Genomic DNA, 12,695 nt, shown 5'->3' on the forward strand with positions numbered 1-12,695 from the left:
TAACAATATAAATATTAACACACTACAAAATGTGATTGACCAGAGCTGTAATCAGAGGCTACCAAGATGGCTATTACAGAAAAAAAAAAGTTTCTCCACTGAAACAGAGCTGCAGAGTGGAGCATCTTATTATCCCTAACTGCTGGCAAAAATAGTTTTGTGCAACATTCAAGGAGCATAGAAACCTAGGAACTGCTGAAGTGTTTAAAATTTATTGCAATTGTTCACCTAACAGGTTATTTAAAATAATTTCAAAGTTGAGATGTTATGGACAGATTCGAAGTGTTTGCACAATAAACAGATTCGAAGTTTGCACATAAAATTTGGAACAAGACAAAAAAAAAAGTGTTAGAAGAGGAAAAAAAAGAATGCATTTTCTTTAATGAAACGAGCAGAAGTTCTTCCAGTTTGTTATCAGTAATACTGGACATTAAAAAACCATTAAGGGAAACATATGAAGAAATTAAGAATATTATCCTTTATTAGTTTTAAGTAAACATTTGGCAGAGTCTGTCAAGTTTTGAAGCGATGCTGAGTACAAGTGATGCTTACTCTGCACTGAGATTAGACCCTGGAGGCAGTGTGTCAGACACTATTTTTGAATTACAGTCTTCTCTCCTTGCCCATGGAAGTTTGTAAACTACTGGTCTCCTCTTCTAATAGTAAATCACTACATTTCCTTCTCCAGGCTCTCCTGCATCTTGTGACCTGTGAGCAGGCACAGAGTTACCACCTGCTCTGTTCTGCCTCTCTGCCTCCTTGAACTTCATGCTCCCTGGGAGAGAACAGAGCAAAAAGCCACATTTCCTGTCATGCTACCTTCAAGGCTAGCCAGAACAGAGGCATACGCTGAGTCACCATATTATTTTTCATTAGTTTTAGCTTCTAGAAGCTTCTCATCATGGCTTCTGTTTTCTGAAACTATTGGTAACTTAGCAAGTGATGTGGGTGAAAGACACCCTGATGTGATCCCCTCAGTGATTGTGTGACCAAGAATGAGACAATAACCTCCAGAATAATTTACAAAATAGCCATCCCTTGCAGCTCCCAGTTACCACATTTTCTGTGTTGCTCTAAATGAAAAAAATTGAACAACTTTGGCTGAATGTGAAAAGGTTAGTTGAGATGATGAACAAATTCTCAAGTGCTTATCTTCTCGACTAGTACTTTACCTGATACAGTTATTAGTCATTTAATCTGATCAATAAATACAGCAAGTTGCTCTGTAACAGAGTTAAGAAACTGGAGCATCTATAGATTTATTTCCATAAATAAGAAAGTGTTTATATCCCAGAAGTTTCCTCTTCAAGCACCACAAGCCCACAAAATCCTTTTTAGCACTCTAAAACCACTTCACATCTTTTGCAGAAAAAACCACCCAAAGCAACAAAAACCACCAAACCCATGTGTTATGAGGAGAGAACAGGAAATATGAAGGGCATTGCTAATGCCTTTAGTCCTTCCAATAACAACAGCAAATTATTAATAAACTTTAAATGCACAGAGGCACTATAATTCAAGGAGGAAGTTAAATTTAGCAATTGCATGCCTAACTGATCATCAGCCTCATAATCACTACAAAAATATCATTATGGCTCTATATTCTTAATCTAGACAGTTTTGGTGTGGTTTTTTTTTGCAGAGTCTGCTGGAGTTTCAAAATTGGAAGTGATAGAATGTTGGAATTTGGCTTCATTGATCACAGCCTGTACTAATTTTGCAAAATAAGTACAATTTTGAAAGACTGTATTTGAATGAAATATAAAGACCTAATTCACATCTCTTGGCATACTGTGAGTGCTATTTAAAGGTTTATAGTCAAGCACAGTCAAAAGTAGCAAGGCCAGATATCACCTTTTTTACCCGATTAGACTTTGGAATGCTAAGAGAAATGCTTGCCAAACATCACAAAAAGGCTTTTCAGTACACCTGAAACACTGAACATCTTCAAGGGTAAGCGGTATTGGCAACTGTTTCACTCAATGAAGGCTATGAACTGGGAGTTTGAATGTGGAGAGCATGAATTCAACAAAATTCAGAATCTGTGACAAGCACAAAATGTCAATGAGGCGGGGAGTGGGGGGGGATTTTTGTTTTGAAGCACTGAGCCCAGCACGGCTCTGATTCAGCAGCGTCATCACACAATCTATTCCTCATGTGGGGAAAATATTTATTCTGGCGAAGTTCTCTCACAACGGCTTACTGCAGAGGAAACAGTGCTTGGCAGAAAATAATTTCTTACTGTTTTTCTCCATCCAAGCCATTCTCATTTGTTGGCTTCTCTTTTTAGCCCACAAAGCATTCTTTAAATGTGTCAATTAATTGCTTAAACATTCTAAAGAAAATTTTACCATGATTGATTCATTAAAAAATGAGGCAATCTCTTGTTATAGTATCAGCAAGTTTGATGAGTAGTGAAAATAATAATTTAAACTGCACAAATCAAATTCAATTGTGCTAACTTTTTCACATTTAATAGTTTGATCATGCTGAGCTGAGAAATGTCTTTGTTGTAGTTTAGGAAAAAGTACCTCTCTTATTATCTTTAAATGAATGGTTTGATATTAATTAGTTTCAGAATTTTCTTGAAGATTTCACATCATAGTAAGGAAAGAATTCTATTAACATTTTCTTCATAAAAGAAAGCCCTAGTAAGAATACGAGTGAGAAAGTGTTGATGTGTTCTTGTCCTTTACAGGGCAATGAGCCTTTATATTATTACTGCCTGAATGATAAAGGAAACTTGGCTTGCAGGTCAGACGAAACAAGTTTCTGGGAAGTAAAGATCTCTGTGCAAATTATTGTAAAAACCAGCTACAGACATGTTGGCACTTGAATAGCAGAAGGAACATGCAAGCAACTTTATCCATGAGTACATGTTCATAAACTATTTCTTTATTTTCCAGGCATAATGCTGAATATAGAATAGGCAGAGTTCTTCTAATGTAGCTGCATGCATCATTAAGTTACTAACACTTTTCATCATTGTGGCAGTGCATAGAATCATAGAATGGTTAGGGTTGGAAGGGATCTTCAAATGTCTTCTAGTCCAACCCCCCTGCAAGGAGCAGGGACATCTCCAACCAGATCAGGTTGCTCAGAGCCTCATCCAGCCTGGCCTTGAACGTTTCCAGGGATGGGGCATCCACCACCTCTCTGGGCAACCTGTTCCAGTGTTCTACCACACTCGTTGTAAAATTTTTTTCCTAATCTTTAATCTAAATCTACCTCCCTCTATTTTGAAACCATCACCCCTAGTCCTGTCACAACAGGCCCTACTGAATAGCCTCTCCCCAACTTTCTTGTAGGCCCCCTTTAGGTACTGGAAGATTGCTATAAGGTCTCCCTGGAGCCTCCTCTTCTCCATGCTAAACTTCTTTCAGTATAGCCAAGTGAATTTAGGACGGGGAAGGACAAGTATGACTTTTATTTTCATTTTTTTTGGCAGATTAGGCCTTTCAGTGCTAACAGAAATTAGCATCTTCATGGACCTCTACCAAACTATATTCAAATCAATGGTAAACCACTGTATTAGCAGGGTAAGTCAGCCCCTCCCAGGAGGACCACAATTTCACCTCGTTTAGTGTGCTGTTTCCTTACATGTGTGACCTGATCAAGCTTCTCACAGGCTTGGAAATATCACAGATTCTGCAAGATAATGAGGAGCAATGTTAAGTAGCCTCCTTCCAGTTAGTAGACTTAAAAGGGGGTTTTGTTCAAATTAGAATGCAAGATTAAATTGAATAGTTCTACTCTGTCATGTGTTTTTAGCACATTCAGTGCCAGCTGAAAGCTCAAGCATGGCAGAAAGGCTCAGTATGCCACAAGGACCACCTGGCTTTAAGTAGACCTATAGCTGCTCTTGTTAAGGGTGTTGATTTAAGGAAGAAGCATTACTCTGCAATCAGAAAAAATACAAGTTTTTAACTTACAAGATTCTCAACTTGAATTGCATATAAATTTGGCATTTGATTTTTAAAGCATATAGAAGCTTGAAAATAATCAATATGTTGCCATCAACAGACACTTTTTCAGAAAGGAGGAAAAACCTCTAGAACTTGCAAAACAAATTTATAACCCTCTTCACTCTGCTGCTATTAATTCAGGTGGCAGGTTACTGATCTTGTAAACTTAATGTTACAACCCAGACAGAGTTTTAGAAAACATTTCCTAGAGCATTTCAGTATTTTTACTAACCTCAAACTCTGAGTTTTTTAACTGAAATAGTGTTATGGGTTCCTCCATAACATGCAAACTGCCTATACTTTCAGTTTAATCAGAATCTGGTGGCTTGTGAGCAATATACCTTGTATGATTGCATCACCTGAAAAGGCAGAAACAGAAAGAATAATCACATTGTAAGACCATAAGCACAGGGCTGTAGTTTCAAATGGATTTTTCTGAGTAGTAGACTTGATTGTCAATAAATCTAAGAAGGATTGAGTCATCTATTTTCAGTAGTTATGATTTATATAAGAGTACATAATTATTACTCTTTTTGTGAATTTTCAGTGACATTTATGACCATGCCGAGCTGTTTGAGAGCACTAAGAAACTGTGACAACTGAACACATAATTTTTGCATTAAATGAATAGCTCAAAAATATCTGGTTTGAAACTTTTAATAAGAATGGAATGTTTGAAGCATTTGCCATCAACATTGTGTTGATTTTTCCCCCCAAGTTCAGACTGAGTTTATATCTCCCACTGCACGAGCCCAGATGGTGCTCTGGTTTCATCTCCATTCTTTTCTGTGGACTAGAATGAAATTATTTTATTTTCCATTTGTTCTGCAATTCTGGGCATCAAATTCAAAATTTCTCAAAAAAGTAAAAAAATGAGGTTAGCTTTCTGATTTTTTTTTTGCTAGATATGTTTGTTACACAAAAAATACAAAACGATAATAGTGATACACAGACAAAAAAGTTTCAATGCTATCAATATCATAGGCACATATACTTCAGTGCAATAAATTCACTGTCAGAAAAGGGATGCGATTTTTTTTTTAGATCTGAGCTGAGAAAGTACCCTGAGAAGGAAAGATGTCTTGTTTTGGTCAGGTATTAATTCAATACTTGTATGTTGTAAGTATTGCAAAGGTGTATGATGGTTTGGTTTTTTTTTTCCTTGTAGTAAGTTGTAGACATTGAACTTTTCAGCTGAGGTACAGAAAGTAACCTGGGCACATTGGTTGGTGGAGATCATCATCATTTACGGTAAGATCAGATATGAATAGAATTTGAAGATATGTACAAGGAAGGGAGCAAAGCTCATAACTAGCAACATACACTGAAAGAATTTTCTGAAGTCCAATTCCACCCTTCCTAGCCTCACCATCTGCTTCATTCAATAATTATGTTTACTAGCTTGAGCCAGCTGGCAAAATTAACAAAAAACCTAAAACATCTGGAGTACTTTCGGAAGTGAAAATAAAAGTAAGAGGTGGAGGACAGAGGCAAAGGAGAGCAAAAGATAAAAAGGATTTATTTTTTCTAAATGCACAGGTCTAGAATAATACACTGTGGAGGAAACTGACAGAGAAGCAAGATTCCTGTAATTCCCAGTGATATATTTACTGCCTCCTTAAATGCACATCTCCCACCAGCTATCCCCTTCTCATGAGTATTAGTTTCTTTCAAAGGAAAAACACATTTCCAGTGGTCCTTCTTAAGCCAAAGAAGTCTCCTGTTTATTTCCATTGTCAACTTCAATAAAGGAGGAGTAAAATTAATTAAGAAATGGGCAGCAGATAAGATTGTACACGTAAGTGCGCTTGCACATTTACAGCATTTTGTATATTTTTTATAGAATAGAGACAGTTTCAATAGGGTAAGAAAATATAAAGAGAGTGTCTGTGAAGGCTCTGTTTCAAAAATAAGAGGTTGTCTGCCAGCTATTTTTAATTTCTTTTTAATAATCCAAGAAAAATATTCCAAGACCATCTAAAAGTTGATTTAGAAGATTGTTTTGTGTTTAAAAAAAAAAGAAAGGGAAACTTTTTGTAACCCTGAGAAGCATTTTCACCACGAGACTGACTGTTCAACTCGTCACTTCACATAAGTTTTTTCTTTCTACCCATCCTTGGTGAATATACTAAGAAAAACTAGGCAAAATATTTCTACGTGAGGAGGTTTTTATCCTTTTGGCTGCAAAAGTAAGAAAATTGCAGCTAATTCATGAAAATTCATCTTACTTTTTTTTTTTTTTAATTTAGAACAAAAGAGAAAAGCACAGATGAGCTTTTCATTAACCAAAATAAAATTAGGTGAATTTTGGTTCGTGGTGTAGAAGAAGCTCTTTCAGCATAATGTCAAGATGGAGAGATGTAATATTTAGACTTGCTGCCAAGTAATAAGTAATGCTCACTTTATGTTTTACAGTATCATTTGAACTGATAATGAAAAAGGAGACATTCAAGAATGATTCTTTGCCTTGGTGGAGTATTAAAAGGATAACCTGAGGTAGGCAAGGCAATATCCTACCTTTTCTGGAATTCTCTTTTTAAGTAAAAGAGATAGGAAGGATTGCAAGTTATTTTCTTTTTGAGGACCCATGTGTTCCAAGCACTGAAAACAGAAATAATGTGATGTTTACAGCCTCAGCTGTACAATAACTTCCGCGTATGAAATGCTATCCACTCACTGTGTAGCAAAGTCAAGCAAGCTCTGCAGCATCTGAGCTGGGATTCAGGTCTGCTAAAGCCTCTGGGAATCCTTCCAGTGACATCAGCAAGCTCCACATTAGGGCTGCAGGACTGGAAAGAAGCACAGGATACAAGTCTTTCCTTTCACTACGAACTAAAACATTTAAATCCTGTAACAAATGTGTAAGTGTAGCTGCACTGTTAAGTGGCTGTTGTTCAGATCTCCTAAACTTCCTTAAATGATAAACAGTAATCCAGCAAATTTCATTTGTTCTTATTTCATCGTTTGATGCTTCATGTTGTAAATAGTATGACCTGATCACATTCCACGCATGACTCCAAACGAGAAAGGCAGGAAGGCAAATTTTCTTATTTATTCTACCATAGTGGTGATCAGTTAGAAGTAGAGAGAGAGATGGAGAAGGAAAAAAGTGTTTCCAGACAAGGCATGAGCAACTCGGGTGAGACTGTATGGATTTAACGCCCTTAAGTTGGAATTTGTTAGAATCAAAGCAGATGTTGCATTATTTTACCTTGCTAAGTTCCGTGTAATTTACTAGAATGTGAAGTATTTTTTTTAATATATGAGACAATGCCAAATGTTTTGCAGATGCTAAGATTGCAGCTACAATGGAGTAGTAGGAAATAATATTTTTTTGGCAGAAGCTGAAGAAAATACAGAAAGAATGTTTATGTCTATCTTCTCTTAAACTTAAAACGAATCCAAGTGAGAGTCTCCAATGAGGAGCCAAATTTCTGTTATGAGAAATAAATATTTCATTACATTGATTTCCTCTGGAAATGATCAATTGTAAGAAACTGTGGAAGAGAAAGTAAAGCGGTTTTTTTTCCTCAATTTTACTGTTTTTTATGCTCCCTTCACAATGTGAGCAAAACCGAAAGCCAACCCACTCAGATTTGTTCCTCCTGGCTGTAGCTGGCTTTCAAATTAGTTTAACCTTTTGTATGAAGCAGCTAGTAAACATTCTTACCCTTTCAACCAGCCTTCCTGGAAGAAGAAGTCACATGAAGGGGAGAGATTTCTGTTTTGGGTGGGCTAGGAAGGATAGAAAGGCCAGAACTGAAGGGCAGGATCATGCTAGCAGATATTAACTTCAAAAGGATCTCATCACCAAGGAAAAAGAAAAAAAAAAGAAAAAAAAAAAAAGAATGCCTCAGTATAACTGTTTTTACTCAGAAGAGAATATGCAAACACACTATAAAATGGGAAATCTAGAGCTTCTTAGCTAGGACAAAATCATACTGAAGTGCTGACATGCATGAAATCAAAAGTTTATCTTGATGCAATTCTCATTCACTTGAATGGGTTTACATGGACATCTTGGAAGTTCTACCTTCTTTTCAGCAGTGTCAGTTACAGAGTGACTAAGTTAAAATAAATTAGGCTGTTGTATATTGTTTATTTTTTGTTGTATCAACCTTAGTTGTGTAATGTGAAAACAAGCATGACAGCATCTATGCCAGTCAGTTGTATATATTGTCTTCACAAAGCTGAAGCAAGTGAATAAAGATAAACAATTTTGAACTGGTGGGTGGAAGATCTCTCCTTCTATTTGGAGGGATGGGGGAGGATGGAGAAAGAAAACTTTGCTTTGGCTGAATTTACTGAAATAGAAATTTATAGGAGAGCTTCAAGGTTTTGGGAGAGAATAGTAAAGGACACAGCTAGCAAAAGGAAAGAAACAACAGCTGCTTAATTTTATTCTGGTTTCAATTCAGATAAAAATAAGAAAAATGCAGTATAAGGAGAAGAATGTTTTATTTCATGTCCAGGAAAAAAAAGAATAAACTTACACAGTCATCTGACATTTTCTCTTGAAATTACTTTAATCATCATGAGAGGAAAAACTGACTAAAAAGAAGTCAACAAAGAAAGACAAATAGAGTAGACAGCTTTTGCCCACTTGGGTTTTAAAAATGTTATATCCTGCTTCCACTTCATTCTATGAAAAAAAAAAAAAAAGACAAAATTATTTTTAGAGCAAAATAGGGAGATGAAAATAAGAATCAAAAGGTGGATATAAGTGAAGAAAATGGAGTTGAAACATTTTGCTGATATATTATAGTGATCACCTAAGACTGGTAAGTAAATTCACCTTATGAGCTTCTAGAATCTCTCACATGTCATTTTAAACTCCTTAAGAATAATTTGCTCTACCAATATAGAATCATAGATCACTGAGGTTATTACAGACCTCCCGAGATCTTCTAGTCCAGCTGTCCCCTGCTCAATCAGGGTCAACTAGAGCAGATTGTGCAAGACCACGTCCATCTAGGTTTTGAGTGTCTCCAAGAATGGACACTCCACAGTCTCTGTGGGCAATCTATGTCAGTGTTTGACTACCCACCAGTAAATAAATGAATAAAAGTCTTGTGCTCAGATGGACTTTCATGTGTTTTAGTTGTGCCCTCTCAGTGGGCACTACTTAGAAGAGTCTAGCCCCCTTTTCTCCATTCTCTCCCATCAGGCAATTATATGTAAAATGAAATTAGTAAACAGATTTAAGGCTTGATGTCTAAGGATAACATTGTTAGAAAACACGCATTCAAGTTTCCACTGGATTTTATTTTTGATGCTTTAATATGAAGCTCTTTCTTGTGCATTAAACCAACTTGTCAAGTCTGAACTTTGCAAGACCAGCTAGGACAGAAATCCATTGCCGCATTTCACAATTAACTGAAGCTACAGATCTTTGCAGACTTAGTTTTGTTCATGGAAACAGTGCAAACAAAGCTAACACTTCAAAATTAAATTTCACCAAACTTTCAAGCCTATTTTTCTAATCTTCTGGGAACAGAAGAACTGATGGAATTTCAGTCATTTGGAGTCAAAAACTGGAAGAACTGGAAAGGAAATTTTCCTTCTTAGAAATCTAAAGATGAGCTCTTACCTTTCCATAAAATCTCCACTTGAACAGAATGCATAGTCTCACTTTGGCAAGAATTCAAATTGTTGCTTTTTGCTTTCTTTCTCTAATGTACCCTTGACCATATTTATGATGTCAGGCTGCTTCCTATAGTGAAAGATTAAACTGATACTAAAGACCAAAAACAGTCCAGGAAGGTTGAGCTGAAGAAAAAAAAATCAAATAATATGTGTCTGCAGTGGCTTCTGATAAAAATGAGCATTAAAACAACAGTACTGTCATTGCATAACATTTATTTTATTGTCGTCATTTATGTTATTTTCCTGTTTCTAGTATTTTATGCTGAGCCACCAACTGTGGCTAAATATTTTTAAAGAAAAACAACAAAAGCAAACCCATAAACAACTTAACAGGACAAACATTTAGTCCAATAATGTTGATTTAGATCCTATCGCAATAAAAGGGGTTATTTTTATCTTGAGTATTAATTAGTTGAACAGGAATCAAAAATATTTTATTCCTTCATTTTTTTAATCTTTTGTCTTTTAGGTTATCGCTTCATCCTACAATGGCATACAGCTATGCCTGATTGAGACCAGTGAAATGAAAGATAAGCAGTTCCAAATTCAGTATTTTATCTCCAGTGACCATAAGATGATTTTAAATTGAATCAGTTGAGAGCAATACTTTATCCTTCCCATTAACATGACACTTTCTCAAACTAATAAGTCCCCAGCCCTGCTTCCTTTTCATACTCAGCTACATATTGTGTTCTTTGGCTGTATGAGATCCCAGCAAGTTCTGTCACTTTAATCTAACTGTTTCAGAATCAGAATCTATGTTTTACTGTGTCTGTCAAAACTACTTTACTGTTTGTCATTCAGTGCATGCACAAAAAACTTTCTCTACCAAAGGTGTCTCCAGTTGACAAAATTCAAGTAGACTAGCTGAATACCACGAGAAGAAAGAAAAAGTCTAGAGATCTACATCTGAATTTGGAGCACAAAGAAAGACAATTTAAGCTCCAAAAAGGCTGGAAGCAACTACAAAAGCAATAGAAATTGTGGAAGATTTTAGACTCATTGCGACAGCAATGATGATGAAAATTATTATGCTAGGGCACATTGAAACACATGATGCACTGGTTAACTAGACCTGCCACAGACTTTCTGGGTGGAAATAGCACTGGTGTTTCCAGTTTCCTATCAACATACCTGGCTAAGATAAATGAGAAGGCTCCTAGGATGGCCTCCTGACTTCCAAATGGAAAAATATTTCCTCTGCTCTAACTCCCTTGTTTCTCAAAGAATACTTTAATTTTGTACTTTATGTTAAAATTTCATATTACAAGTGATTAAATAAGGTGTAAAAGAGCTGAAACAACTGGGCCCTCCTGATGGCTCCATTACACATCTCCCATCTAAATCCTGTTTCTCATGTCTCCATCTATAAAATGGGTGATGCTTTCTTGCTTGACTGGAGTGATGGTTTTCAAGAACGATGTTCCATAAAAAAATAATTTGAGACCTTCTAGGTAAAGGCATGAAAGCGCAATGTACTTTTTGTTCCTAAACAAAAGGTGCTTTGCTTCCTTCAGTGCATTTTTCTCTTCTACATGCTGTCTTCTCATTTTATTCTCATAGCAAAGCAAACTGGTAGCTTTTGTGTCCTCACAGCACAGCTTCAAATTGGACTGGGAATTGAAGGCATTTTGAGAAATTACTTTTATTTTTCTTTCTGGGTCAGTAGACTAGAGCTCTTTTGCATTTATCGTGTATTTTCACTTCAGAAACCTCCATATCAGACCCATCATCTGCCACTACCTGATTGATTGACATTTCCTATCTATTTCCAGGTCAGATACTCGAGTGATCCAAATCTTTATGCAGTAGACTAAACAATATTATGGGTTTTTTTAAAGATAAACCAACAGTCCTATTTGTCCACTTGTATTATCTCTGCAGTATTACTGCTTGTATGGAAAAAGAGACCTCTGTTGAAATTAAATGACACAGTTCATAGAATGAATGACCCATTAGGTTAGTTAGATGCAGTGACTTTCAGTGCCAGGCATTAATAATCACTTTTTTGTACCTCAGCTTGTGACAGCTGCAGCTGAAGGTTTAAAACCTCAGAGCTTTCTCACAGAGACTGTGCCCAGAGCAGGGCTGAGCTGTCAGGCTGACAGACATGAATTGTATTATTTTCAGGGAAAAAATAAAATAAAATTGCAAGCCTCTCTACTCAGTCTCTCACTCTCTTTATATGATTTTCCCTTTTACTTTTCTGAAGCTCTGTTACTGCTAGAATACTTTGTAGAAATGGAAGAACATTAGAGTCAGAGTGGTCCAAAAAACTGACATCGAGGAAAACTGTCGTAATTCACAAAATCCTGGGTAAGATCAGTGATCCATTGCCACTGAAGAGACATAAAAGTTGCAAAGAGCATAATTTACATATATATATATATACATACATACATATACAGATTAAATACATGTTGTAGAGATTCTTATGTTGCCCTTAAAGTATTTGCATAGTTTAATGTGACCAAGTTTTACTATAGAACTATCATATAGTCAAATAATGCATGTTATTGTCATATAATATAATTTTTCTTTTTCACATTTCATTGATTGTACTTACTAAAAAACAAAAGAAGAGAGAATTGGTGTTCAATTCTATGACAATTGGTGTTCAGCTCAATTTTCGTAACATAGATAAAATTCAGATAATGAAACTATCAGGACTGGCAATATGTGAACTGTGTTCCATCAGTTCTCAAACTTACTGGCTTTTCTAATGGTACAAGCTTTTCACTATTTGTTATCTATGTAGGACTGAATTGATTCTCATACTGTTTTTTTTTAACAAATTCAGATTCTCAAAAGATAAATAAATCTTTCATCCCAGTATCACTTGAAAACTTTGAGTAGGTACTATTTCTGTGCAAATACTGTACATATATAATGTTTATCTTTTAACTTGCATAGGGTATAAATCCTTTGCATTCATCTTTTTCGCAATAAAAAATAGTACAACATAGTGTATTTTAATTCAAGATAGATGGAAATAACATTTTATAAAATAACTGGATTTGATTGTTGTTGTTTAATGACAGAAATATAAATGTTTGTTAAGAAAATGTTCAGTCTGGGATTTGT

This window comes from Chlamydotis macqueenii, chromosome Z (genome assembly GCF_036417535.1).
Source record: "Chlamydotis macqueenii isolate bChlMac1 chromosome Z, bChlMac1.mat, whole genome shotgun sequence".
Classification (NCBI taxonomy): Eukaryota; Metazoa; Chordata; class Aves; order Otidiformes; family Otididae; genus Chlamydotis; species Chlamydotis macqueenii.